A 19,561-nucleotide genomic window follows, 5' to 3' on the forward strand; every position below is an offset into this window, starting at 1 on the left:
CTCTTCTCATGCTCAGGCCCCCTTGTTGGCACCATCCACTAACTGCTTGCCATAGGCTGGCTGCCTCCTGTCCTCCAAAGACCCTTCACAAGCTGCTTGCCTTATCCCCCGGGCCAGCTTTGCCCTGGTGGCACTTTATCCACACACTGTGGGTCAGCGACCTGGTCTGCTCCTGTGTCTGGCCCTGGCGGGTGGTGTGGTGGGTGAACCCACTCCTCGCTGTGAGCCTCACTGTCCACCCTGCTGGGCAGGCAGCCTTATAAAGGCTGTGTGTCCATCATGGTCTGTGGATAGAGCGGGGCGGCAAGGGGCAATGCAGATGCGTGGGGCAGTGAAGCTCACCACCCCCAAGTGGCTGCACTTCCGTTCCAGTAGCTCTCATTGTAGACCAGCTGAGGGACAATGTGGCCGGTGGCCCGTGACTAAACCGTGCATGCAGCCGCTTGGCTGCGTGATCGGAGGCTGCAGGCTGCTTGGAGAGCGTCCCTGTCCCGCTTCTTTGAAGGTGGTTGGTCACCCCCAGTGGCGGCTGTCATGGCCATGGTTTCTGGCTGTTCTGTGAGCATTATGAGGTCAAGCGCATGCCTCCCCGCCTCTGCCCCCACCATCTCTGTCCCTGGCCAGTCCCCCCTGAGCTGTGTCAGGCTGCCCAGGGCTCAGGTTGGGTGGCTCCCATCTTCCTCGCAGGCCAGGACTTAAAGTCTGACTCCTTCACTTCAAAGAACAGAACAAAAACCCTTCTGTGGGGAGACAGACACTTCCATATGTGGCTGAGGGTGCAAATGGGTCCTGCCTCTCTGGAGGGCAGTTTGGTAATTTCTAGGACATTGCAAATGCAGGTGTCCTTGGACCCTGATAAATGGCACTGTGCAGACCAGGACGCCCAGGGCCGTTTGCTGCAGCTGTGCTTCTGATGGCCCTGCTTGGGACAGCCTGATGTCCCTCCTGAGGACGGTGTGGACTTGGTCACCCTGAGCAGGTGGTGGCGATTCTGCAGGACACGCTGCCTCCACTGCTGCGCGCTGTCTGCACAAGCTCCCAGAGGAGAGGCAGGCCTTGCTGCCTCAGGCTGCCTTGTGCCAGGAACACCTGCCCCCCTGCTCCCACATGGGCCATTCCCCAGGACCCTGTGCCCATCGAGAAATGCACCAGGGATGCTGGCCCGTGGAGACCCATGGGGAGGGTGACTGAAGTCCCCTGCACCGCCACCTTCCGCAGACCTGGGGAGGCACAGCGCCTGCCTTCCTCCACCCTGCTCCGTCCTTCTGTTCCTCCTGGTATCTTGCAGATGCAGAGTGGCCACTGAGTCACGTGGTGGCTCTTCTGCTCCCCTTGGACGATTTAGCTGCCTGGGGCATGGGTACAAAGCCCCCTGTGGGCCCAGGTGTGCTCTGAGCCACCTGTGCCATGGCTGGGGACCGGGATGGCCAGGGCAGGGTGAGCTGGCGTGGCCTGGGCCATTTCCTGGGCTCTTGCCCCTGGCCCTGTTGGGCCCCAACAGGATGAGTGATGGCCCGCGGAGGCTGGTGGACAGGCCGCGCCATCTGGCGAGGCTATTGTTGCCCACACAAAGAATGGGGCACAGCAGGGCAGGGCCAGCTCAGGAGTGGACAGAGAAGCAGGGGAAGGCTGCTCAGCCCCCACAGCATATCACCCGCTGGTGGGAGCCGGTGCCCCCTGGGTCCTGATTGTTCCTGCCTCAGCCGCTGTTGCAGCAGAGATCTGTTTATCGCTGCTTCCTTGGTGGGGCAGGGGCGACCGAAGGGTGAGCCACCACCCCCGAAATCTCTGCCTGGGATGTTTTAAACAGCTCTGCTTCCGAGCTGATTGATTGCTCTGCTAAGATGCAAAGGCAGTTTTATGTATGAGGTAATTAAGTGGCATTATGGACGGCTTGAGAGTAAGTGGCTGCTGCTTTAATAATTAAAATAAATGACCCCTCCACTGCTTCTCAGCTCCATACTGTTTTCCCTCAGCGTGGAGACCCTGGGGAGAGAGAGAGGGTGTGAGTGTGTGTGTGCATGTATGTGTGTGTGTGTCTATGAATGATTGTGCATGTGCACATGTGTGTAAGTGTATACATGTGTACACGTGCATGCGTGCGAGCGTGAGGTGTACTGGGGCAGAGGGGAGGCTCCTTTGTCCCCATGAGAACTCTGAGGGAGCACACAGCACCCAGGAACAGGTGGTACCCTGTCCTGGGTGAACTTTCTTCCCCTGGAGGCGAGGCTGACCCCGGGCAGGTTTTCAGCGTTGTAGGGGTAGCCCTGCTCCAACTGCAGCCCTGGTCCCGTGGCCAAGGCCAGGCGGCATTTCCCTGGAGGCTGGGTTCCACACCGACCTCGCCCCCGTGCCTGGACCAGGCCAGCACATTGGCTCTCCATCCACGGACTGTGCTCATTGAGTTCCTACTTGGTGCCGAGACTGTGGTGGGGTTTGTGGAAGCAGAAGGTGAACCAGCCTGGACACTGTGCTCGGGGCCTGAGTTCCTGGCAGGGCTGCCACAGGTGAAAGGGGCTAGGGCCAAGGTCACAGGCAGCAAAGACAAGATGGGGAACAGGATCCAGGGGCCTAGGGGTGGGAAACGTGGCCATGTCCATCTGCTGCCTCCTCAGGGGCTGGACAGGGCCCACAGGGCAGTCCTGGAGAATGTTTAGGATATCATTCTCTTGTGCCCCAGGTTGTCTTTTTGTTTTGTGGAAGGGTAGCCTTTTCCCAAAAGACATGGACCATGACATAAATGTGCCCTCGTCCCCCTTGGGGGCTGACACTAGGCCTTTCCGAGGAAGGGTGGGATGAACAAAGCAAGAGGTCCACTCAGCGGTTCTGTGCTAAGGGTCTTGTGTGTAGCCAGGAAGAAGGGAGAGGAAGCAGGGCTACACACGTTGTCTGTTGTCCCTGCATGCACCGTCTCCTAATTGGATTTATTTCCATCTCGCCAGTGCTGCAACCAAGGGGGTTCTTTCATAGCTGGGGAAGTGACAACTCAGGATGTTCATGTGCCATGGTCACAAGGCAGGCCAGGCAGAAAGTCCTTTCTTCCTTCTCTCCCTCGCTCTTCTTCTCATTCACCCATCCACCTGCCCATTCAGCCATTCACTCATCCATGTATCCATCCATCCACTTACTCATCCACCCACCCACCCATCCACCCACCCATCCATCCATCCACCCATCCATCCATCCACCTACCCACCCACCCATCCATCTATCCACTCACCCACCCATCATCCATCCATCCATCCATCCATCCATCCATCCATCCACCCACACACCCATCCATCCACTCACCCAGCCACCCATCCATCCACTCACCCAGCCACCCACCCAGCCACCCACCCCACCCACCCCACCCAATCATCCGCCCACCCGCCCACTCATCCTTCCGCCCACCCACCCATCCACTCCTTCATCCATCTGTCCTCCCTCTCTCCATTCCTAGTACTAAGGTCTCCTGAGTGTATGCCAGGCACGGTGCTGGGATCTGCAGGTTCTTCAGGCTGGGCCCATTCCACAACCCATGCCCTTTGCACACCCCCTCACTGCCCTTGCCCAGCTTGCAGCCTGGGGGGGCTCCGGTCCCCTGCCCTGTGCCTGTCTCCCTGCATGACCCATCCTGGGGCTTGTTATTCTTTCTAGAACATGGAAATGTGCAAGGCAGCTTGTAGCCCAGCAGTGTCAGGTCCCTGGTAGGGCAAGTTTCTCTGGCTGGCTGTGTTGCCACAGCAGTGGTGATGGGTGGATGGGTGGCGGGGTGTCTGAGGGATGTGGACTGTGACAGCACTGAGCCTGAGCCCCAGGAAGTAGCTCCTCTTGCCCACAGTAGGCCCTCTACCCTGGCCCAGTGGGCGTACCTCAGGCAGGGGCCCGGTCCTGGTATCTGTGGTCCCAGGCACAGCAGAGGAGACCCAAGAGGTGTCTCTGCCTCCATCTGTGGGTCTAGGGACTTCTGGGGATCTCTGGGCTCCATGACCTGACGTCCGCCTTGCTCTGACTCTGCCATCCTAGGAGGCCCCACCAGGCCAGGCAGGTCTTCTCCAAGTGTCTTTTTAAGCTGAGTAAATGGAGAAATGCCAGTGTTGTTCTGGTTGCCAGAGTAACCCATGGAAGCGCGTGATGTCCCAGCAGTCAGACCTGGACACCCTGTGGCCTATTTTTGTCAATCTCAGTGGCAGCCGCCATGGGAAGTTCACCCTCGGGGGCCTCTCTCCTGCAGGACCCCAGGGCTCACCCTGGATAGTACAGCCTCCCGATGCTGTCCTGTGAGCATGCCCTTGCCCCCACCGAGCAGCAGGCCATATCCTGCCCACCGTGGGGTGAGCTACTCCCCTGCCCTCCAGCTGAGGTGTGGGTCCCGTGCTGCTGAAGGGACAACAACTGCAGGCCCCGGAGAAGGGCCTGCGGCAGGGCTGGCAGTGCAGGGTCGGCAGGCAGCTGACCAGTCAGGGCCTGCCTCCAGCACACTCCCTGCGGACTTATTGCTGCCTGTCCCGCATCATGTGTGACCGCTGATTTCTAGAGGCTGGTGGAGGTGCGCAGGGGGGCTTGGGCCCAAGCTTCTAGGAGGTAGCCCTCACCAGGTGTACCTCTTCCTGTTGCCCGTCTGAGCCCTGGAGGAGGGGCGGGCTGCCTACAGCTTCTGCTGTGGTTGGGGTGGGGCTCCAGGCCAGGCAGGGGCCCTGAGATGCCCCTGGGAGTGCCCTTTGGGGGTGAGCTGTCGATTGGCAAGGCTGGGGTAGGGCAGATCAGATGGGCTTGACAGCCCCCCGAAGCACTTGGGTGGACTTGGTCTGGTGAGTGGTGGGCCTAGGGGCCTGGGTGGTTGGGGAACAGGATGAACAGCGAAAGTTTGTGAGCTGTGGCCATGGTTGTAGAGGGTGTGGCCCCACTCTTGGCCTCTCTGGCCCCAGAGGGCAGGGCTGTGCTGCCTGGTTACGGAAGAGGAGACCCCGGGGATAGACACTGTAGACATGGGTGCTGGCCTCCTGCGCAGAGGGAAACAGGCAGCCTCCATGCCCGACTTTGGGTCTGGGGTCTTTTCATATCTGCCTGCTCAGAGACCCCTTTGGCCTCCTACAAGGAGGAGAGAGAGGGACGCCATGTCATTGTGTGAAGCGGGGGAAGCTGGGTGCCTATTTGATTTTTTCTTTTAAATTTCGAAGGGGATTGATGTTCTTAGGAAGACTAGAAAGATATGGAAAAATAGAAGGAAGACCATTACCCTCATTTAGCCCAGTCCCCGCGCCCTGTCCTGCAGCTGTTTGCCCTCAGATGGAGCCATCTGCCCTCTCCCCCAGGCCTGCAGGTTGGAGCTGCTGTGATCAGGTTCTGTGTTTAATGGAGCCTGGCTTTTTTCCTTCAACATGGCGCCACGTGCTTTTCCCCCTGGGTCTCTGTAAACCTTGTCAGCGGCTGCGAAGCTTCCCTTCCAGGGCCCTGGCTATGGCTTATTGAGCAGTTTCTCTGTTGGGCAAATTCGGCTTGTCTCCTGATGGTTGGACTGTGGATTTTTTTAGAAAAATAATATTGTTATTGTGTTTTTGGTGAAGTTTTATACAGCAGCTTAGGTTCCCATTCAACAATTTCTACACAAGTTGTTCAGTGACCTTGATTACGCCCTCCACAATGCGTGAACATTCTCATTATTGCCACCCTGGTTGTCTGTTTCCCTTAATCTAGTTTCCCTGCCCCCTTACCTTATCATCTTTGTTTTAAAGTAATTGGCAACCATTTGGTTTCATATCAGTGATTTTTTAAAAGGTGCACAGTACTTATGGATGATATTTGTTATTTTTTGAGTCAGTCTGTTATTTAGCTACGAGGTGACCTCAGGGGCTGGTTTTGGTTCAAGGTTTGAAGAGCATCTCAGGGCAATAGTCTCCCGGAGTCCCCCAGTCTCAACCAGTCCAGGAGGTCTGATTTTTTTAGGAATTTGAAGTTCAGTTCCACATTTTTCTCCCATTCTATCAGGGCCCATCTTTTTCGGTGGATTTTTATTGACAGCAGTGTTTTTGGTCAAAGGTTGCCAGAGGCTTGGCGGGGGGGGGGCGGATGGGGGAGGGGCTTCGAGTCACCTCCGCGGAAAGAAGTCACATCGGGAAATTGGGCAAAACGGTGGCCAGGGTGAGCGCGGATCAAGTGTAACTGGAATTTGCTTAACGTTTTCTTTATCCATTATTTAATTTTAAAAACAAGAAACGTTTGTTTTTTAGAGCAGTTTCGGGTTTACAGACAAGCTGTGCGGAAATTACTGAGAGTTTCCATATGCCCTCTCCCCCACGGCAAGCTATTTCATTTTTACCCTTAAAAGTCTATAAAAGAAGGTATGTTTATTTCCTAGGTTTGCCATACCAAATTACCACAAACCAGGTGGCTTAAATTCAACAGAAATTTGTTTTCTCACAGTTCTGGAAGCCAGAAGTTTGAATTCAGGGTTCGGCAGCGTTGGTTCCCTGCGGGGGTTCTGAGGGAGAATAGGTTCCCCGCCTCTCTCCTGGCACCTGGGGGCTGCTGGCCTTGCCTGGCTTGGAGGTGCATCACTCCAGTCTGGCCTGGGTCACGTGGCCTTGTCTTTTACAAGGAAATTGTTGGGTTTAAGGCCCACCTGAATCCCGTGTGCCCTCATCTCCATCCTTATCGTGATTAGACCCTATTTCAAATAAAGTCACATTCTGAATTTCCGGTGGACGTGCATTTTTGGGGAACACTAAAATTTTTTGATTCAAGCTGCTACGGAAGGTGGGTGGTATTGTCCTGTATCCCCCTTTCTCAGCTATTGTAGATTAGATTGTATCCCCCAGAGATTTGTGTTCCCAGTCCTGACTCCTATACCTGTAGGTATGGTCCCATTTGGGAATGAGTTCTCTTTGTTATGTTAATGAGGCAGTATTAGTCTAGGGTGTGTTTTCAGACAATCGCTTTTAAGAGATGAAAGGAGCAGATTAAGCAAGTGAGCAAGCAGAGATGGGGAAGAAGGTGCCAGGCCACCACGTGAAGATCCCAGAGGAAGAGAGGTTGAAAAGAGTCAGGGACCTGCCCCCAGAGCCCACTGAGAGAGAAAGCCTTCCCCTAGAGCCCCACCCCGATTCAGACTTCTGGCCTCCTAAATGCGAGAAAATAAATTTGTTTGCTAATGCCACCCACTGTGGTATTTCACGAGATGACTAAGACACCAGTGAGGAGGTGACACCCAGAGGCAGGGGAACTTGGCCATGTCAGGTGGAGAGTCTTTCCACTCTGCTGGGTTACCTTCCCTCAGGTGGCACGGAGAGACCCTGTGAAGGTCTGCCAGTATTGGCTTACATGTAATGTCTCAAGTGGATACAGAAGTTAATTTAAAAAAAAAACTTTTTTTTTTTTTTGTACCAAATGTATAGATTATTTTTTAGAGCAGTTTTGGCTTACAGAGAAATTGTGCAGGAAGTACAGAGTCCCGTATCCCCCTGCCCCTGCACACAGTTGTTCCTTTATTAACCTCTTGGATTGGTGTGGTAATTTGTGACAATCGATGATTGACGCATTGTTATTAACTGAAGTCCATCGTTTACACGGAGGTTCCCTCCTTGTGTTGCAGTCTTGTGGGTTTTGACAAATGCATAATGCCACATGTACTTTTAATTTGGAAATAGGTTCAGATTTACCAGAATAGTACAAAGGGCCCCTGTCAGGCTTTCACCGAGATCCAGCAGTTATTAACAGCTTGCCTCGTGGCTTTACCATTCTCTCATTTGAGAGAAGTTGCAGTTACGCTCCCTCTTCACCCTAAATGCTTTGCTGTGTATTCTTACGGACAAGGACTCTCCCTTACATAGTGACAGTACAGTGGTCAACATCAGGGAACGTCATGTTGACATACCCTTGTCCCAACGTGGGCTTTAGAGAAATTATTTTCTAATCCCGATGCTGTCCAGGACCACACTTTGTGCTTTATCTCTTTAGTTGCCTTTCATCTGCAACAGTTCCTTGCTCTTCCTTTGACATTTCAGTGACATTTTGGAAGAAGGCAGACTGGTTTTTCGGGAGGTGGTCCATCAGTGCGGCTTTGTCTGATGTCCCTGAGATTAGGGTCAGGCTACGCGTTTGGGGCAGGAATGCTGCAGAAGTAAGTGGCATCCTCCTCCGTGCAGCCTATCGGGGGGCACCCTCACCGTGCCAGTGCCAGTGAGCTCAGTGGATCACTTTCCCATGGGGAAGCTGCTGCAGTGAAACCTGTGAGAGCCGGAACTTGACGGGACTGCCTGGTTTTTCCAGGTCTCAAAAGTTTTCCGCCTATCGCTCCCCGTTAGTGGAAAGTATTTGCGTTTCCCTTCTCTGTCTGTCAGGTTTCCGCCTTACATGGTCCCGGCTTTGGCAGGTTTTACTGTATATGTTTCTCTGTAGTTAATAAATAGTGTGTGCGAGGGACTTTGAGACTATGTAGCCACCTCCATCGGATGTTCACACACAGCTTCAGCGGCCGCCGAAGAAGCCATCTTCAGCTTCTTCGTGGTGGTTGTAATGGTGAGTTTCTACCTCCCTCTGCATGTCTACAGCTAGAGCTGGAGTTCTGCCCTGAGGGTGCGCCCTTCTTTTACCTGTGTATGGGTTATTGCCATCAGCGTGGACTTGGGGTGTAATTTCATCCAGTGGGCTTGTGATACATTGCTGTCATGATCATTGGTCTTGTCATTGTCACCTTGCTGAGGAAAGACAGCTGGCTGGGTGTGCCATGGAGGAGAAAGGTGCTTGGGATTCAGTGGCCAAGGTGTTCTTCCTCGTAGGGTTAGTGTAGGCTGGGCCCAGGGCATCTGCTCTTCATCCTGGCTGTGCTGCTGACTGGCCCTGCCACCTTGGACAGGTTGGTGAGCACCTAGGGCCCCCGGTTCACCTGTGGGTAGAAAGAAAGGCTGGGACAGGCTGACCTGAAGGGCTGTTGCCCTGACTCCTGAGGCTCTGAGGGTCCCTGCTGGGCCTCCTGCCTCCTCCCTGCTGACACTGTGCACTGGAGTGGGCAGTTCCTGGTGGACCAGCCGTCACCTATGTGAGTGATAACACAGAGGGAGGCCCCTTTGTGCCCCGCCCCACTTCCTTATGGCTCTTCTCCAGGCAGGACTTTCCCATATAGGAGCAAGGTCTGTTTGTTCTCCTTGGCAACCAAACACTGCCCTCATCCTGGCACCAGCTGCACCCTGGCCTTCAGGCCTGTTCTCCCTCCTTGCGTTCATGACTTCTTAAAGAAGCATGGCTGCGTGGGCAGACCCTGTGTGGCAGACACCATGGCGTGCTTCAGCTGTGAGCCCGTCCCACCCTCGCCCACACCAGCAGGGTCTCCGGAGGCTGACCACTCCCTTCTTGTCCAGAGAGGGGAAATGACCTGCCTGGCTCACACAGCTCCTGCGCCCCCAGGAGCAAGTGTCCCTGTGGGGATTTGAGCCAGAGCTCGTGCCGGTGAAGACGCTGGAAGAGCTTGGCCTGTGAAAAAGTTGCTGAGCCTCCTTCTCCGGTTACAGAGCTGTAGGGTGCTGGAGCCTTGCCTAGGTCTTCCAGAACCCTCGAGCAGCCTGGGGGGTGGGAGAAGCATTATTCTTTCCAATTAGAGATAAGGAAACTGAGGCTCAGAGACGGCCAGTCACTAGCATGGGGTCACACAGCTGTCGGGCAGGTAATGTGGGAAGGACGTTTCTACCTGCACCCTGTGATCATGGAGAAGCCCAGCAGACCCCGGCCTCTCTCCTCTAGATGAGTCGTGGCAGAGCCGACCTTCTACCCTGGCTCCGCTGGGAGGGCTGGGGTCCCTCCCATCGAGGATCACAGCCATCCATCCCCGGGGGCCTGTGTTGATCAGGTACCTGGGCAGCAGGACAATGGGCTTCTGGACTGCTGCTCCTGTTTTGGGCCACCCACTGGTGTCACAGTGCCAAAAGCTGGGCAGGAAGGCAGGGTTTTCCAAGCCCTGCCCAAGGCTAGCAGGTGACCCTGAGTGCTGGAGGCCCGTATACCCCCTCCCAGTTGTGGAGAGGGCCTTGGGTCCAAAGGGCAACTTCAGTTGCGTTTACTGGGTGAAAGGCCACTGGGGCCAGAGGCTCTGCCAGAGACAGAGCCAATGACGTGATGGCCAGACAGGTGTGGACTGGGTGAAGATTTGGGTTGGCAGGACCCTTGTATCCCCAAAGTCTGAGAGTCCCAGCAACGCCGACATCTGCACCTGGCTACTGCCCTCTCCTTGAGACGGCAATGTGTGGGTGCAGGCCCTCCCTTTGGGTGGTTCTCACTGTGCCGAGTGGATGTTGAGGCTGGGCGGGATGCTCTGGCCCAGCCACACTTGCCGTGTGCGGCCCCACCCACTTCGCCTCTGCCAGCTTTAGCTCATAAGGGTCCCTATGGTGACGTTGGGGTGGACGGGCAGGCGTCACTAGCTTTCTCAGAGAGGCTGGGCTCGTACGGGCAGCCCCTCCTCCAGCTTCCAGAGGGTGCCTGAATTCTTTGGCCTGTGGCCCCTCTTCCATCTTCAAAGCCAGAACCTCTCTGATCCTTCTCCTACCTTCATAGCCCCCTCTGACCACAGCTGAGACAGGGTCTCAGCTTTAAGGACACGTGGAATTAGACTGCACCTCCTTGGATAACCCAGACTAGTCACCCCATCTCGAGTACCTTAACCTCAACCACCCCTGCAAAGACCCTTTGCCCCATCAGGTGGCGCAGTCACGGGTTCCAGGGATTAGAGCAGGGCATCTTTGGTGGACATTATCCTGCTGACCACAGTTCCCAAGCCCAAGTTGAGACCTTCTCCACAACAAACCCCTTCTGTTGTCACATGGGGAGACTGAGGCCCGGGTTCCATGGAGGGTGCTGCCCTGGCTGGGATTCTGCCTGGGCCCTCCCCTTTCCTTGCTGTATTGCCACCACTTCAGAGAAGCCCCAGTGGCGCTCATTTGCACACAGCTTCTGTTGTTCACATCGTGGGCACCAATTACATCTCCTTGCAACATCCCCTGTGGATGAAAGGAGTTGGTCCTTTGCCGAGGCTAGAACATTGCCTCCCGGGAACCCCGGGGAGGGTGACACCATGAAGCTGGCTTGTGATGAGCGTTTTGGTCAGCAATCATCTGCTGTTAGTGGCCCCGCCTAATTGGACGGACGCTGTCTGTCAGTAACTCAGAGTTGCTTCCCTGGCCTGCCCTCTGGGTCATTGAGTCCCACTGCCCTCATTTCACTGGGCTGGTCCAAGGCAATGGGGGGTCGGGGCAGAGAGGGGCCCCCTCTGTCTCTTATCTCTCCCTGCCGGCTCTTGCCTGCTGTCCTTGAACTGGGGGACTTAACGGGGTGACACTAGAGGAACCCCCTGCAGGGAATGTTCCGGAGGTCTTCCATAAGCAGCGTGGGAATCAGAACCCAGGGACGGGACGTGAGGTAATCAAGAGCATCTCGTTTCTTTCCTGACTGGTCTGTGGTGCTGCCTGGATGTTCTTCTTGTCGCTTACAAAATAAGAGGTAAGCTTAGAAAAGAATGAGATGACTACCCCTCTGCCCCACATTGCCAGCCATAAGGCACTTCTGCTTCAGAGCTTTTCCTTTTCAGAAGTCAAGCCTTACAGCTAGATTTCAGGCACCTGTAGACCATCTCCTGCCCCTTCCCCCCCCCCCATCTCCTTCCTGTCCTCCTCCCCAGGGAGAGCCTGTGCCCAGAAGCTGGTGACCATACTCTTGTGCAGGTTTCCTGTGGGGCACACGTCTGTAAATGAAGTGTACCGAAACTCTGCGGGGCTCCAGCTTCCTACAAATGGTGGCACACTGACCCTTCGGTATCGCGCCCTGCATTGTCGTGTGTCTGGGGTGTATCCCTGCTGATAAGTAAGTGTGACTGTCCATTTGGGTCTTGGTGTAGCGTGAATTGTTTGGGTAAACCGCAGTTGAGCTGGTCTCCTGGGGAGGACTTTTAGGTGGTTTCCGATGCTTCCTGACATAGGCAGCCAGGTGCACCTGGGCAGGCTTTCTCGGCATGAGCCCCTTCAGGGGAGTGGGACCCTGCCAGATCAATGGTGCTGGTGAGCATTGTCACGGCGTTTTCTGTTCCTAACACACGTGCCACTCTTGGTATTTTCTGTTTTTGCCAATCTGCCCATGGAAATGGCATCTCCTTGTTTTAATCTGCATTTCCCTGATTACAGGTGTGGTCGGGGTCTTCTCACAGATTTCGTGGCCATTCGGGTTTCCCCTTGTGTGACTCACCTCTATGTGTAGCCTTTGCCCATTGTCACTGATTTCCCCATGGATCTGAGGGGATTCTGTATGTATCTGTAGGATCCTTTGTCCATTCTGGGATGAGACTTGCAAAAAGCTTCTCCCAGGTGGTGGGCTGTCCCTGAACTTTGCCCACGGATCTTCTGTTGGGCAGGTTTTTAATATTCAGACAGCTGGAGTTGACAGTCTTTCTCTTTATGGTTTATTCCTTTTGTTTCCTGATTAAGAAATCCTTACCCACCTGAAAGCATTTTTTTTTCCTTTTTCAAATAACAGCTTTATGGAGATATAATTCACATTCCATTAAGTTTCTGCATTTTACGTGTACAGGTCAGTAGTTTTACCTTCACGGCTTTGTAGAATCGTCATGACTGTTGAACTCCAGAACACTTCATCAGCCCATAGAGAAACCTTTTACTGTTTAACAGTGACTGTGTATTCCCCACCGCCCCGCCCCCTGTTGTGGTTGTTAGGTGCCGTGGAGCCGGTCCCCGCTCATAGAGACCCCGTAGACGACAGAAGGAAACACTGCCTGCTCCTGCGCCGTGCCCACCGTCATGGTTACGCTCGAGCCCGTTGTTGCAGCCACTGTGTCAGTCCATCTCGTGGAGGGTCTTCCTCTTTTTCACTGACTCTCTACCTTACCAAGCATAATGTCCTTCTCCAGGGACTGATCCCTCCTAACAACATGTCTGAAGTATGAGAGACACAGTCTCACCATCCTTGCCTCTAAGGAGCATTCTGGCTGCACTTCTCCCAGTACGGATTTGTTCGTTCTCTCGGCAGTCCGTGGTATATTCAGTAGTCTTCGCCAGCACCACAATTCAAAGGCATCAATTCTTCTTGGCATCCCCTGGCAACCACTAATCTGCATTCTGTCTCTGTGGATTTGCCTATTGTGGACATTTTTTCCCCATGCTGTATTATCTTTAACTGGAGTCCCTGCGTGTGCAAACAGTTAAGCGCTCTACTATTAGCCAAAAGGTTGGGGTTTGAACCCACCCAGAGGCACCTTTGGGAGAACAGTCCAGTAATCCACTTCCAAAAGGTCACAGCCTTGGAAATCCTATGCAACAGGTCTGCTCGGCACACTTGGGATCACCACGAGTCGGAATCGATGTGACAGCAACTAACAGCAACAACACAGTGTTATCTTTAATCGTGCATAAAGCCCTCTTCATTCACGGCACCTAGAGGTCATGTCTCAGACTGCTGTTTGGTGGCCAGTCGCTTGTCTCTGTCTGCAGCAATGGTGAAGTGGATGCCTTTTTCTCCGGGGAGCAAAATTCATGGTTTGTCACCTTTGCCAGTTACAAAAATGTTGGAGAGCCGGGTGGCAAAGCTGTTGCCATTGCCATCGTCCCCATGAACCATGTTGAAGGAGCCCGGATGGGTGTCTGTCTCTGTTAGTGATCACCTCAACCCTACCAGGAGCGTCTCCAGTTGCTGTACACAGGTTACCAGTGTGGAACCTACTGAAATCGGTTCTCTTGCCAGTCTCCAAATCAATGTGAATGGTCCTTCACCTTGATAAGAGATCAGGGGAGCGGATGGTGCAAGCGCCAGATGAGGGATGCCTTTTGTGCCCACAAAGATCTTTCTTACCTTGCACAACGTGTACTTCGCCTCCTCGGGCGTCATGCGATGAATAGCAAAGCAACCCAGGGTACCAGAGAGCAGGTGGAGGGAATTCCCCCCAGTCTTGTCAATGCTGCTGACGTCCGTAAAGCCAGCCAGGCAGGTTGTATCCATTGGGACCTAGCTGTCAGTCTTAATGAGCCACTGCCTTGGATCTTGCTGTCGGCTCCTGTCAGGGCGTACTTGGCGTCCGTTCCTTCAGGGGACGAGGAGGGGAAATGTCTCAGCTTGTGGGGATGGTGGACGGATAAGGAGCAAACACCCCGTTTGTCCAGCATCCGATGCTTTGCAGTTGTTACACGCTTCAGAAGCTTCTTGGGACCAGGAGCCATGGCAGCACTGGGCATGGAAGGGGCTGGGCATCTCACCTAAGTGGGGTCTTTGGAGCCTGGCTTCCTCCACTGACTGGACATAAAGTTTTCAGGGCTCATCCATGTGGTAGCATGCGTCAGAAGAACATTCGTTTTAAAGCTGGTTTTTTCATGTAGGCGTCCCTGCCCCTCCCAGACCTGCTTCCTGTGTGTTGTGAGGTCGGATCTCTGTCCTAGAAAGAGAGTCAATAGTCCACAGTTTGTCTCCGCCGCCTCCCCATGTGGCCCACCCACTGCCTGTCCAGAGTGCAGTCTTCCCTGGGTCAGCTCTGTCCTCCACGTGCTCCATGGTCTTTCCTGTGGAGAGGTGGTTCACACGGCCCCTTTCCTCTCAACTCCCCGAGGCCAGGGGTCCTCCCACCCGCCTCAGAACCCTCTCTTCTTGTTGTGTGAAATTAGTGGAGCGTTGTCCAGAGGTCACGCAGCAGCCTGAGGGAACTGTCCCCTCTCTTGCTTTAGAGTCTTTCATTCCCCCACCCCCTGCTGCCATAACTCGGAAGTCCTGAGTGAGGTGGCGATACCTGTCGACTCACTTCCTGCTGCCCCCCCCCGCCACACCTAGATTTCCTGATTCTTGAGCCTGCTCCTCCTGCCGCTCGTCTGCCTGTGGCTGGAGTGCCCACAGGTGGCCCTGCTCCTTATGCTCCTCCCTGCTCTTCTTCTGGACAGCAGGCTCCCTGAGGCAGGCATCCAGCCCCCCATGGTGCCTGAAACTCAGCAGGAACTCAGCCAGCATCTCACATGCAAACAGACCCCCGTTCTCCTGAAACAAGCAAAAGCCTGGCCTTCCTGGCTCCTGTCCATCCTGGGCTCCTGCACGCTTTCGTTTCATGCTAACCCCAGGAGCTTCCGTGGCACTTGCTGATGCGTTCATCCTCACTAATGAGTAGTCAGGGCCAGGAGGGTGTGAGTCCCTTGGGGAGGGAGGTGGCGATGTGAACAGCCACCGAGCAGGATGGTCAGGAGCGCCCAGCCTGGCCGCCTGCTGGAACCCCTCGGAGGCTGGTTAAGATGTTTCTGATGCCCGCTCGCAGTGCTGGAGTCCGACTCAATTCGTCTCAGGGGAAAGAGGTCAGGTTGTAAAAGCTACCCAGGTGAGTCAGGTGAGGGTGCTGTGCAGCTGGGCCAAGAGCCACAGCGGAGGGTGACGTGGCCCCTGTGGTGGTGTCCCGGTTGGGCAGGCCGCCTGAGGTCAGCACACGGCCTGTGTGCACGTTCACAGTGATTACATGTGGTGGGGTGAGCCCAGGCTAGACGGTAACACCGCCGCCACCTGCTCGCCCTCACACGTGCACGGGCTGATGCCTGGAGGCAGGCGTGGAGGCATAGGGCAGGGGTTCTTTCCCCTTGTCCCCTGGTTTGAAATTATCACACAGTTTCAGTTTGGCACTGCAGGCTTCCCGAGCGGTAGGTACAGAAACCAGCGTGAGCTCTGGATTTAAGAACACTGGCGCTGCCAGCCAGGCCCAGAGTAGAGCAAATTCTAGATGATCCGAATCTGAGCAGGGCTCCCTGTTTGACGGCTAGTTCTGGATGTCAGGGAGGCGCTCCGAAGCCCGGTGGCTTTTCCTGGAATTAAAAGTGGTGGTGCCTCCACAGCCCCACGCAGCCCATAAGCTGGGCTCTCATCTGTAGTTAGTCTCCACTTCCAAGCCGTCTGCGGCGGACAGTAGGACAGACGGCAGAGAGGACAGGCAGGTGCCCTCGTGGGCAAGGCTGTCAGCAGCCTAAGCAATCCTGGCTTCCAGGAACGCAGTCACGCGCTGCTCTGCAGAACCCAGTTAACTCCTTTCATCGGCAGGCAGACGCTGAACTGGGGCTCCTTTGCATGGTGGCGGCCTGGGACAAAAGGGGTGAGGGCTTCAGTCATTGGGATTCTATCATGATTGATCACTTGAGTTGGCTCAGTGGGGTTTTTAGGTCTCCAGGACGCTTCGTGGGAGGGGCTGGGACCAGCCTGCTTGGACCGATGAAGCCTGGTGGGTTTGGGGACTTGAGCTTGGACCGAAAAACATACTGTTGTCAAACGTTTTCATGCTGAAACATGGAGTTTATCTAGCACCCTTGGAGAGAAGGTTTAGGGGAGAGATGGAATGAAGAACCATGTGTCTGCAGACAGCTGAGCGTGGCCCTTACTGTGGGGTGGGAAGGCCCCATGATACCTCGACCAGAAAAGAGTTTGTGCAATGGGAGGGGAGGCCCTTCTGGGGACTCCTTCCGTCTAGCTACCACCCTGGAGGTGTCCCCTTGCTCTCCTTCTTCCCACCAGGGCCCTCTTCTCCACTTCTTCTGTGTGCCCACAAGCTCCAAGTTCAGCTGCACTTTTAGGAGCTCTGTGACAGGGCCATCAGGAGGAGGGAAGAAACCCCTGAACTCTCCATGCTTCTTGGCAGGGTGCGGGCTCAGAAGGCAGGGCACAGGCTCAGAAGGGGGTTGCGTGGTGCAGCACCAATGACCCTAGGAAAGTTCTGGGGGCCCATGGTGGCCATATGGGGACCCCCAGGTTGGTGGAGAGGCTTTGAGTGAGGGTAGAAAGGGCCTTGGCTCTGGCTAGATCCCAGTTCAAATCCCAGCCTCTGGCGTTTTCACTGTGTGACTTGGTGACTTGCTTCACCTCTCTGAGTCTTGGGTTCCTGCTCCATAAAACGGAGTCTGTAGTCACAGGACCTGCCTCGTCAGCTTGATGCAGGGGCTGCACACATGATGGGAGTTTGTTCATGCCTGGCACATAGTAGGTACTCAGCATTGTGTGTGCAAAGGGGAAGAAGGCGCTCCTCTCGTCTCATTGCCTGCATGGAGGACTCTCCCACGCCCAGGGCTCTGAACATCATCACTGAGTTTGCAGCAGCTGCCTTGGCCCAGCCCCCTGCAGACCTCCCCCCACCACCCCCCCACCGCTGTGGGCCAGGTGGGAGGAGGGAGCCGCCCTGCCCGATGCTGCCACTGCTGGAGGGACGTTTCTGCAGGAACCTGATGCTCCCTGATACGAAGCCCTCTTGCCTTCATCCATAAATCATGCCCGAGTCGTGTTCACCTGTGTCTCCTGGAGCTGCTATGGATGCCAGGAACAGATGGCCCGGCACAGCAGTTTCTGAGCCTCCCGCCTTTGCTCACACTGTGCTTCTGCTTGGACTCGCCTGCTTTCCCCACCCCCACTGTCTGTTCTCTCTTCAGTGCTGCATCTCAGTGCCACCTCCTCCAGGGAGTAGTCCATGGTTGCTCCTGTCAGCACATCCTCCCTATCTGTCCCCAGTCCCTAGGCTGTACCTCACCCTCCACTTTTGCCCTGCAGTAAACAGGTTGTTCCTGAGCGACGTCTGTAGGCTAAGAGCCTTTTAAGGAAAGGGGCCATCCCCTGGACACGCATGAGCCTGCCGCCTGGGCCCATGTGTCTGGCTCTGTGACCTTGGGTGGATCCTTTCACTCTGAGCGTCCCCTTTTCTCGCTTGGCTGGGTCCACGTGAGGATTGAAGGGCATCAGTGAGTGTACCTGGCACCAAGCTGGGCAGCAGTGCCTTCTAGCCTCCTGTGCCCTTCTCATGGCTACACCAGGAACCTCCCGTGTTCCCGAGACTTCTGCCCAGCAGAGGGGGCCATTCCACCTTTGCTTGCATACCCCTGGTGACGAGGAGCTCACCACCCCATGAGCAGCCTGTACTGTCCTGAAGTTAGCACTGCTCCTTTCTGGTCCTGGGTCCGAGGACTAGCTGTTCTGCCAGAGCTCGGCTTTGGATGCCTGGACTGTGGGGAGGGCAGGCCTGGAGCTGGATCCTCCAAGTCCTCCAAGAAGACAGATCACCTCTAGGCTCTGGAACAGCCAGAAGGCTCCTCAGTGGGGCCTGCGTAGCAAAGCATCCCAGGCTTGCCAGAGGAGACCTGGGCCTACTGGATGCAGTGGAGGTGCAAGGCAGCCAGGCACGTGTAGCTCCAAGCCAGCCGAGGTCCAGCTTGTGGGCAGGGCAGGTGGGCAGCTGCTGCCAGGGACTGAGCTCCAGCTGAAGACTGGGCCCTGCAGAAATGGGGCCATTGCTGTCTTTGCTGTTGTCTCAAGCCCAGGATAGCACTGAGCCAGAGGGTGGGAAATGCTGCCTGGGAAGAGGCAGGCAGCTGTACCCTGAGTGGGTAGCCCCCAGGGCCCCCAGAGCTCCTCAGCAGGATTGATACCCCTGCTGGTGGCTCCTTCCCTGCCTCACCTCCTCACCACTACCTGGGCTTCCTGGGTCACTCCCCATATAACCCACTTTCACTTGAACCCTCATCTCCGGGTCTGCTTGCTTCGAGGCACCCCCACTAAGACACAAGGCCAGGGGGAGGTTGGCATGGGAGCCTAGTGTTGGACACTGTTGAAGCTGGCTCCAGAACGCTCACCTCAGCTGCCCGACCATGTCCTCCTTGTGCGTCTCTGCCTGGAGGGGGCGGGGGCAGGATAGGGTGTCATGTTCCTAGAGTGAGGGTGATAGGGCAGGACATGTTTGAGAGCCAGAGAGACCACCTGAGAGCAGAGTCCTTCCGGAAAACTGGGCCTGCGCCCCTGCAGGGTGAGTTCAGGCCAGTTCTCCAGGCATTTGCCAACCAATCCATGTGAGTGCTGAGCTGGTTCAGGAGGGCTTACGGCTGTGACTGGATCTGCCTCCTGGCCCCCATTCTTACAGCTGTTCAGGCCCACTTGGAAGTGAGAAGCTGGACGTGGCCACAGCAGCAGGGGAGGCTGCAGGCAGGAGAAATGGCCAGAACAGGAGGACTTGGCCAGGCCTGGAGGCTTCTGAGCAGGCAGGGTTGCCAGCTGGTTAGTGTGGGGCCCAGCACAGGGCTCCCTGGGTGGAGCTGGGAACAGGGGGGTAGGGGAGCTTGGCAGACCCTTTGGGCCCCAATACAGCCCCCCTGGGCTGTTGAGGCTCCTCCACACTTGCTCTGGGACAAAAGATCTACGAGGAGGGGTGGACAGGCAGAGCCCCCCAAAAGGAGTAGTGCTAGATGGCTGTACATGTGGTCAGAGGAGCCGCCCTGAGGATCCCATGGAAGCTGCGTCGAGAATCCCCCAGGATTGGTCTGAGGGGCCCCGGAGGGGCCCAGGTCCCTTCTGTGGTCACCTCCATTATTTTCTCCACGAGCAGCCGAGCTGGGAAGTTCTTACTTCCCTCGTGACTCTTTCTCATTACCGTAAACCCTGGGATTAATTTAATTACACGCCTGTCTCCTGGAGGCCGGGGCTCAGAGACGCCCCACGGGATCACAGGCTTGCCCAAGGCTGCTGAGAAAAGCAGCTCCCAAGGAGCCAGGCCCTACTGGGGTCTCCTTCCCTCCAGCCCCCACCTGGAGGTGCCCCCTCGCTC

The 19,561-nt window shown here is 55.7% G+C and overlaps 1 protein-coding gene and 1 pseudogene across 1 annotated transcript in view; one reads left to right on the forward strand and one right to left on the reverse strand.

Annotated features, from left to right (window-relative positions):
• CCDC85C (coiled-coil domain containing 85C) overlaps positions 1-19,561 on the forward strand; it is a 79,312-nt gene that overhangs the window by 37,091 nt on the left and 22,660 nt on the right. The window lies entirely within an intron of this gene.
• On the reverse strand, positions 13,417-14,189 carry LOC100675561 (small ribosomal subunit protein eS4, X isoform-like; annotated as a pseudogene).

Source organism: Loxodonta africana, chromosome 10 (assembly GCF_030014295.1).
Source record: "Loxodonta africana isolate mLoxAfr1 chromosome 10, mLoxAfr1.hap2, whole genome shotgun sequence".
In the NCBI taxonomy this organism is placed as follows: Eukaryota; Metazoa; Chordata; class Mammalia; order Proboscidea; family Elephantidae; genus Loxodonta; species Loxodonta africana.